Source organism: Convolutriloba macropyga, chromosome 8, assembly GCF_964194025.1.
Source record: "Convolutriloba macropyga chromosome 8, txConMacr16.3, whole genome shotgun sequence".
Taxonomy (NCBI): domain Eukaryota; kingdom Metazoa; phylum Xenacoelomorpha; order Acoela; family Convolutidae; genus Convolutriloba; species Convolutriloba macropyga.
The window spans coordinates 35553259-35563167 of NC_134475.1; the positions used below are offsets into that span (position 1 = coordinate 35553259).

Consider the following 9909-nt stretch of genomic DNA (forward strand, 5'->3'; position numbering starts at 1 on the left):
CATTCTTAGATGACATATTGGTAATAACAAAAAGAAATCTATCCGACCACGAAAAAGAAATAGACAAAAAATTGTACCAACTGGACAAAGAGAACCTAGCAATAAAACTACAAAAATGCGAATTAGCTAAGAAAGAAATAATTTGGCTGGGATTCCAAATCACACCAACTGGCATAACACCCACCAAAAAGAAATACGACTTTATAAACAAATTACAAACACCAAAACACTCAAACAACTCATTTTTGGGTTGCATACAGCACTTAATAAAGCTCACACCCAAACTCGCAGAATTATCAGAACCACTTCGTCCACTATTATCAAAAAACAATACGAAATCACAGAATAAACTGGACTGAAAAGATCACAATACTACAGCATTTGAAAAATCAAAAGACAAATAACCAACATCTCTGAAAACAAACATTTTGACATCAATAAAGAAACAAGAGTAGAATGCGATGCAGGTAGAAAAGGGCTAGGAGCATGCCTAGAACAAAAAGACACACTCCATGTGGAGACCAGTGGCATATGCAAGTAGATTCTTGAAATAATTAGATGAAAGATACAGCACAAATGAATTGGAATTATTGGCAATTGTATGGGCACTAGAACACTTCAAATATAATTTGTACGGCAACAAATTTACACTACAAACAGACCACCAAGCACTACTATCAGAACTGAAAAATATCAAAGGAAATAAAACATACAAATCTAGATTATCCAGATGGTTAGACAGGTTATACTGCCATTTAACTTCACTATTGAACACATACCAGGAAGAAACATGGGGTTCGCAGATTATCTAAGCAGAAACCCTTCCGGAAAACCTACACCTGAAAGCGAAGATGACGAAAAGTTCGTCATAAATACTATACATGAAATAAAACACACATGGTTAAAACACATAATTGAACCAACCAACACTGTAAAACCAACTGATTATTATAATCAATCATTGTAGAGAAAACAAATAGAACAAAATGACGTCACACACAATAAAGGAAACACGCGCAGTAAAGAACACGCTTTTTGCCTTAACACACTCAAGAATAAGTTGCCTCGCACTGCTCAAAGTTTTGCTTCATTCGAAAATCCACAATTAATTGCCGTTACTACAAGACAAAATACAACTAGAAACATTCGAAATACAAATCAAAAAGAGGAAACGAGCCCCAAACAAAAAAAGGATCAAATATTGATATACAACCAACCCCAGATAAACAGTCTAGAGAAAGAAGCAGCAAACCGATATAGAATCAAACAAAAGAAACGCCTTTCAGCTATGCAAGACCACAAACATGCTAAATTATTTACAGCAATTGATCATTTACCGACCACAGAATATTGACAAAACTTGATGAGAGTATTTAACGAAGAATTCTTAGCTGAACAATCCAAAAAGAACTTAGGTCCGATAAATGATATGGTTACTAACAAAGATTGGTTATCGCTGAAAAAAGCTAATCCTATATTTTACAAGATACGCCGAGATCTCTCGGTAACACCAACTGGTTATCTTTTATTCGACAACAGAATGGTACTTCCTTCAAAATTACGCCCTCTAGTACTGCAAACAATATACAGCAAACACCCCGGACAAGCGGGAAAGCTCGCATTGGCCCGACCTGTGTGGTATCCCAACATTCACAGTGAAATAGTGGCGCAAGCACAAAGTTGCAAGCATTGCATCGACAAAGGTAAAAATTTAAAACCCATAATTCCAAGAAACAATCTAGGCACACTAAGTCAATTAACAGAAGCAAACGAGAGAATCCAGATGGAATTCGCAGGACCACTTCCATTCAAAAATAACAGATTAGAAAAATGCTCAGACAAATATTTTATGAGCCCAGTAGTAATAACAGTGAAAAAATACAAAAGTGTCAAAATAGCATTAGATTCAAAACAATTGAATGATGCACTCCATACAAACAAATACCAAATGCACAGCATAGACCAACTCATAGATGCAATAGCAACCCACATCTCCGAAAGGAATACACAAAACGGAACATTCTATTTCTCAAAAATTGATCTAGAATACGCTTGCAGTCAAATACCAATAGAACCACAATTACAAAAACATTGCAATTCCAACATACTAGGAGGAAAAGCAACAGGAACATACATATTCCTAAACCGTTTTTATGGGCTAACAGTCATGCCCGCAACCTTTCAAAAAAACTTTAGATGTAACATTACAAATCTGCTATAACAACTTTGCATTCTTAGATGACATATTGGTAATAACAAAGAGAAATCTATCCGATCACGAAAAAAAGACAAAATTTTATACCAACTGGACAAAGAGAACTTAACAATAAAACTACAAAAATGCGAATTAGCTAAGAAAGAAAGAATTTGGCTGGGATTCCAAATCACACCAACTGGCATATCTCCCACCAAAAAGAAATGCCACTCTATAAACAAATTTGAAACACGGAAAACACTCAAACAACTCAGATCATTCTTAGATTGCATGCACCACATAATAAAGTTCACCGCCAAACTCGCAGAATTATCAGAACCACTAGTCCACTTTTATCAAAAAACAATACGAAATCACAGAATAAACTAGACTGGAAAGATCACAATACTACAGAATTTGAAAAAATCAAAAGACAAATAACCAACATCACTGAAAACAAACATTTTGACATCAATAAAGAAACAAGAGTAGAATGCGATGCAGGTAGAAAAGGGCTAGGAGCATGCCTAGAACAAAAAGACACACTCCATGTGGAGACCAGTAGCATATGCAAGAAGATTCTTCAACTAATTAGATGAAAGATACAGCACAAAAGAATTGGAATTATTGGCAATTGTATGGGCACTAGAACACTTCAAATATTATTTGTACGGAAACAAATTTACACTGCAAACAGACCACCAAGCACAACTATCAGCACTGAAAAATAACAGAGGAAATAAAACATACCAAAGTAGATTATCCAGATGGGTAGACAGGTTACTGCCATTTAACTTCACTATTGAACACATACCAGGAAGAAACAAGGGGTTCGCAGATTATCGAAGCAGAAACCCTTCCGGAAAACCTACACCTGAAAGCGAAGATGACGAAAAGTTCGTCATAAATACTATAAAGGAAATAAAACACGCATGGTTAAAACACATAATTGAACCAACCAACACTGTAAAACCAATTGCTTATTATAATCACTCATTGTAGAGAAAAAAAATAGAACAAAATGACGTCACACACAATAAACGAAACACGCGCAGTAAATAATACGCTTTTTGCCTTAACACACTCAAGAATAAGTTGCCTCACACTGCTCAAAGTTTTGCTTCATTCGAAAATCCACAATTAATTTCCGTTTTTACAAGACAAAATGCAGCTAGAAACACATTCGAAATACAAATCAAAAAGAGAAAACGAGCCCCAAACAAAAAAAGTATCAAATATGGATATACAACCAACCCCAGATAAACAGTCTAGAGAAAGAAGCAGGCAAACCGATATATAATCAAACAAAAGCAAACGCCTTTCAGCTATACAAGAACACAAACATGCTAAAATATTTACAGCAATTGATCATTTACCGACCCCAGAATATAGACAAAACTTGATGAGAGTATTTAACGAAGAATTCTTAGCTGAACATTTCAAAAGGAACTTAGGTCCGATAAATGATATGGTTACTAACAAAGATTGGTTGTCGCTGAAAAAAGCTAATCCTATATTTTACAAGATACGCCGAGATCTGTCGGTAACACCAACTGGTTATCTTTTATTCGACAACAGACTGGTAATTCCTTCAAAATTACGACCTCTAGTACTGCAAACAATACACAGCAAACACCCCGGACAAGCGGGAATGCTCGCATTGGCCAGACTTGTGTGGTATTCCAACCTTCACAGTGAAATAGTGGCACAAGCACAAAGTTGCAAGCATTGCATCGACAAAGGTAAAAATTTAAAACGCATAATTCCGAGAAACAATCTAGGCACACTAAGTCAATTAACAGAAGCAAACGAGGGAATCCAAATGGATTTCGCAGGACCAATTCCATTCAAAAACAACACACAAAACAATTATATCCTACTAACCGTACATAGATCACGATTCCCCCACACAGAAACATACCACAATTGTGATATAAACACAGCAATGGAATACCTAGAAAGTTACTGTAAACTTCATGGCATACCACGCTCATTAAGATGCGATCAAGCACAAGCACTCAAAGCAAAAGAATTCGAATTTTTCTGCAAAAATAAAAATCTAAAATTAAATCTTGTACCAGCCGGAGACCACAGAGGAACAGGCTTGGTCGAACGGTTAATACAAACCATAAAAAGGCGACTAGCATTGTTCGACATAGAACCCAACTGGTCAACAGTACCATTAGCAAATCGAGTAGCAAATATCATTGAAAGCATCAGACTAATACCAAACCCCACGAAAAAAATAACTCCCTACGAAGCCCACTTCGGACGAAAACCAAACACAGAAACTTCTAACATCACAACTAAACAATCAAAACACAACCTTGCATATAAAAACCTAACTAATAAATGTTTAGACAAAAGATACTGTCGCAGAACACCCTCACAATGGAAGACATTTGGAGGAGAGATTGTAATTCAGAAGATGAACTGGACATACGATACAGGAACAGTGAAGACGAAGCGGACACTCCAGAAGATCAACATAGTTTACCATCCCCCCAAATTTCACAGCCAAGTGGTACAATGGACAAAAACCAACTGGAACAGCTGAAATCTGACAACGACAACTCAGAAAATGTACCCCTCTCCAAAACGCAGAAGAACTTCACGCCAACATGTAAGATACACCCATCTGAAATAAATTTCACACTAGGTGACAAGACCACAAAATACATTAGAACAAGAAAAAATGTAGCAAGAAAGTCACTCGCAAGGAAAACTAATGAACCACGCCACACACTTGCACCACAATGGACCATCAGTGAAGACTGAACAATCACCAGATACTCACCACACACAATCACCATAGATACACCTTTAAGAAAAAACACATTAATCAGAAAAATGACTTAGCAGTAGTAACTGAAAAGAAAGCATTAACAAAACCACCAATAATCGAACAAAAACCAAGCCTTATACACATTGTTGCATGTAAAACGGGAGGCGAATATAAGAGAAAACAAGAAAAAATTAAAAAGCTTTGTTTAGAAGAAACCAAGCAACAGAAGGCCCAACAACATCCAAAATCAAGACCAACTGGACGCCAGAGAAGGTTAAAAAGTTAGCCATAAGAAACCAAAAGCGACAACAACCAAGAAGAAAGGCAGAATCAGCACCCAGGAAAGCAACCAACTGTTTAAAAAACGAGACTTCACGCAGGAGAACTAGAACCCCTAAGAATTCGCCGGGCGTAGAATCCCATCAAGGAGCAAAGCATGCAGAACTACAAAACAGCATTCATTTCGACGCCAATCGATCATTTCTGAAAATTAACTCTGCCACAATTCCCATTCAGACAACATAAGACAATTCGAACTTGATACTGATTCAAGCACCACACAAAATATAGTAGCAACGAGCGATTCAACTCTATTCATGATTACTTCAACCAATAGCCCACCATTTGAAAACGAAAACACAACCGAACAGCAATATTTCATCGCACATAAGTCGACCCCCAAAAATTGATGAATATTTGTGAACAAAATCAAAGCAACTAAACCGGACTCCACAACACAAGATACTCCAAAAGTAGTATTCTTGGACAATCAAACATCGGAGACAACGAATAACACAAAAGACTACAACGAAGAAATCAATGCAATTGAAAGGGAACGAGAGAGAATACGACTCGAACAAGCTAACATCATCTCCATAATTCCAGCAGACACGAACACAAACATCCAACTGGAACAAAATACCAACGACACAATTCAAGAACAACATGATTCGCCATCAAACAACCCTACATCAGTATACTCACTAAAGAGCAGCACAACTTTACAAGAATACAAAACCCCACCAGTATCCCCGGACTTAGATGACATCTCGGACTTAAACTAAGAAAACCTAAAGGAGCTAGATGACACACTTTGAGAAAGAGTTTCATACAGCGGAGGGAGTGTGATACAGGAGTCAATTGAACTCAGCATCTGTAACCAAGAACTATCATATCTATCTATAAACACTTAAGCTTTTATGTTATTTATCTACTGTCTATGTACATATTGTCAACCAACAGGAGCGTATTGCTCACTTTATGCAACCTGTCTGTTAGAACATTATAGCGTTGAAGTGTTATTAACCCCTTATAGAGAATCGCAGACGAGATACATTTAAGACATAATTCAGTCGCCTCGTGGCTCAAAAAACTTTCCTGCACAAACTAGTTTTGATCATCAAGTTATTCCTAGACAATTAGATACATCTATAACACACATTCAGAATTACACACCATTACATAACAATAACACAGATTCCTCCAACCAATTGGTTTGGACCAATCCGATACATTCACCACTAAATCCAAAAATCACACGCCAAGTGGCATACTCGGAAACGTTACTTCACAAAAGACATAAAAAAGTTCATTTCCGTTATATTATGTCGCTAAAAGTGTGTATATTCTTCTATGGAAAATAAGTTTCATAAAAGGGGTCACAAAAGGTTCCCTACTAACCACTGCATGAATATAAACGTTTTCTTTTATGGCTTTGAGGGGCCGTAGATGGCCCCTTCTATGGTAACTAAGAAACGATATATTGTATTTTTTACGATGCGTAAGTTTGTTCAAACCGGGCGCATATTTGACTGGGTTAACCTTCTCTTCAGCTCTTTTTGGCATCTGTCACTTCAGTTTGTTTCAATCTACTCTTAAATTTAACTCAAAAAGGAAGGACTTACAATTTTCCTCATGTTTCGTTATTTAACAGGATATAGATTTGAACTCTGACACTGACAGCAGATTGAAAAGCAAACCAGGTCGAAGCTAGTCTCACAGGAGCATCTGCACATCAATTCAACATCTAAACATTCTGACTTGGGAGTTGCAAACAACTAAGTCCCCCAATTCTAATGTAGCTTTGAGCACTGACTTTATTAACTATATCTACAAAAATTGTTAAAAAAATACATATTGGAACTATGCCGTCTGATTTAATTTATATCTCCTATCGTGCAACTAAAATAAGGAAAGATTTACAATTTTTCTCATATGTTCCGTTTTTTAACAGGATATAGACTTGAACTCTGACACTGACAGCAGAATGAAAAGCAAACCAGGTCGAAGCTAGTCTCAGAGGAGCATCTGCACACTAATTCAACATCTAAACATCCTGACTTTGGTAGTGCAGACCTCTAAGTCCGCCATTTCTAGTTGTAGCTTTGAGCACCCCGGGCCGAGGTGTCAACGCTAAAAAACGCAAAATTATGTAAGATTGGCGTTGAATGCGTAGAATTTATGTAAGATCTACGCTTAAGCGTAGATCTTACTTAAATTCAACGCATTCAACGCTAATCTTACATAATTTTGCGTTGAATTTTGGCGTATATCTTACATATTTAGCGTTGAATTTTAGCGTAGATCTTACATATTTAGCGTTGAACTTAGCGTAGATCTTATAAAAATTCAACGCATTCAACGCTAATCAAACATAATTTCGCGTTGAATTTTGGCGTAGATCTTACATATTTAGCGTTGAATTTTAGCGTAGATCTTATATAAATTCAACGCATTCAACGCTAATCTTACATAATTTTGCGTTGAATTTTGGCGTAGATCTTACATATTTAGCGTTGAAATTTAGCGTAGATCTTACATATTTAGCGTTGAATTTAGCGTAGATCTTACTTAAATTCAACGCATTCGACGCCAATCTTACATAATTTTGCGTTGAATTTTGGAGTAGATCTTACATATTTAGCGTTGAATTTTAGCGTAGATCTTACATATTTAGCGTTGAATTTAGCGTAGATCTTACATAAATTCAACGCATTCAACGCCAATCTTATATATTTCGCGTTGAAATTTGGCGTAGATCTTACATATTTAGCGTTGAATTTTAGCGTAGATCTTAAATTTTTAGCGTTGAATTTAGCGTAGATCTTACATAATTTTGCGTTGAATTTTGGCGTAGATCTTACATATTTAGCGTTGAATTTTAGCGTAGATCTTACATATTTAGCGTTGAATTTAGCGTAGATCTTACATAATTTCAACGCATTCAACGCCAATCTTACATATTTTGGGTTGAAATTTTGCGTAGATCTTACATATTTAGCGTTGAATTTTAGCGTAGATCTTACATATTTAGCGTTGAATTTAGCGTAGATCTTACATAAATTCAACGCATTCAACGCCAAGCTCATATATTTTGCGTTGGAAATTGGCGTAGATCTTACATATTTAGCGTTGAGTTTAGCGTAGATCTTACATAAATTCAACGCATTCAACGCCAATCTTACATATTTTTGCTTAGAGTTTTGGCGTAGATCTTACAAAATTAAGGTTGAACTTTTTGAATTCCGTTTCAGACCACATTATGATTTCAAAAGTTTTTCAAGTTTTTTTTTTTCAAAACGTCAATTTTTTCACTGTTTCGATCCCTATACTTCACAGGTGAGAAAAGCAAACTCAGCAAAAAAACCACTTTTTTGTGCTCTTTTATAGTGCAAAATCCATTTGAGATCATTTTACGATTTCAAATTTTTTCCAAGTTTTTTTTCGAAAAATCAACTTTTTACTGTTTCGACCCCTATGCTGCAAAGGTGGGAAACGTGAAGTCAGAGAAAAATCATTTTTAATGCTCTTTTATAGTGCAAAATTCAATTGAGACCATTTTACGATTTCAAATTTTTCATTTTTTTTTCAAAATGTCAATTTTTTAACTGTTTCGACCCTATACTGCACAGGTGAGAAAAATCACTTTTTAGTGCTCTTTCAAAGTGCAAAATCCGTTTCAGACCATTTCAAGATTTTAAAACTTTTACAAGTTTTTTCGAAAAATTAATTTTTTCACTATTTCGAACCCTATACTCCTAAAGTGAGAAACAAGAAGTCAGAAAAAATCTTTTTTAGTGCTCTTTTATAGTGCAAAATCCAATTCAGACCGTTTGATGATTTCAAATTTTTCAAGTTTTTTTCGAAAAATTAATTTTCGACCCCTATACTGCACAATTGAGAAAAATGAAGTGAGCAAAAAATAACCATTTGCTCTCTTACGGTGCAAAAACCATTTCAGACCATTTTAGGAATTCAAAATTTTTTCAAAACTTAAAAAAATTTTAAATTTTTCCCAGTACTTTTCACATGATAAATGCGTTGAATACGTTGAATTTATGTAAGAGCTCGGCTGAATTCAACGAAAAATATGTAAGATCTAGGCTAAATTCAACGAAATATATGCAAGTTCTACGCTTAATTCAATGCAATATATGTAAGATCTACGCTAAAATCAACGCAAAATATGTAAGATCTACGCTAATTTCAACGCAAAATATGTAAGATCTACGCTTTATAAGGATTGCGGCTCTTAAGGAAACCAAGGTACGGTGGTGCAATGGTAGAAGAGGCGACAAGTAAACAGGAGATCAGTGGTTCGAGTCCCATACCCAGAGTTCTACGCGTTGATTTTTTGTAAGATCAACGCTAAATTCAACGCAGAAATATGTAAGAGCTACGCTAAATTCAACGCTAATTATGCAAGATCTACGCTAAATTCTACGCTAAATATGTAAAATCAACGCTAAATTCAACGCAAAAATATGTAAGATCTACGCTAAATTCAACGCTAATTATGTAAGATCTACGCTAAATTCTACGCTAAATATGTAAGATCTACGCTAAATTCAACGCTAAATATGTAAGATCAGCGGCAACTAGCGTTGACAAGTTGAAAACTCACCGCCATTTCTTAAATAATTTTGCGCTG

The 9909-nt window shown here is 35.7% G+C and overlaps 1 protein-coding gene across 2 annotated transcripts in view; it reads left to right on the forward strand.

Moving 5' to 3' along the window:
- LOC142344097 (uncharacterized) overlaps window positions 1–7194 on the forward strand; it is a 337135-nt gene extending 329941 nt beyond the window's left edge. For both annotated transcript variants that reach the window (XM_075395583.1, XM_075395584.1), the window contains exon 3: window positions 6913–7194. The gene's annotated coding sequence lies outside the window, so the exon portion shown is untranslated. The remainder of the gene's footprint in view (window positions 1–6912) is intronic.
- The last annotated feature ends 2715 nt before the right edge of the window (window positions 7195–9909 follow it).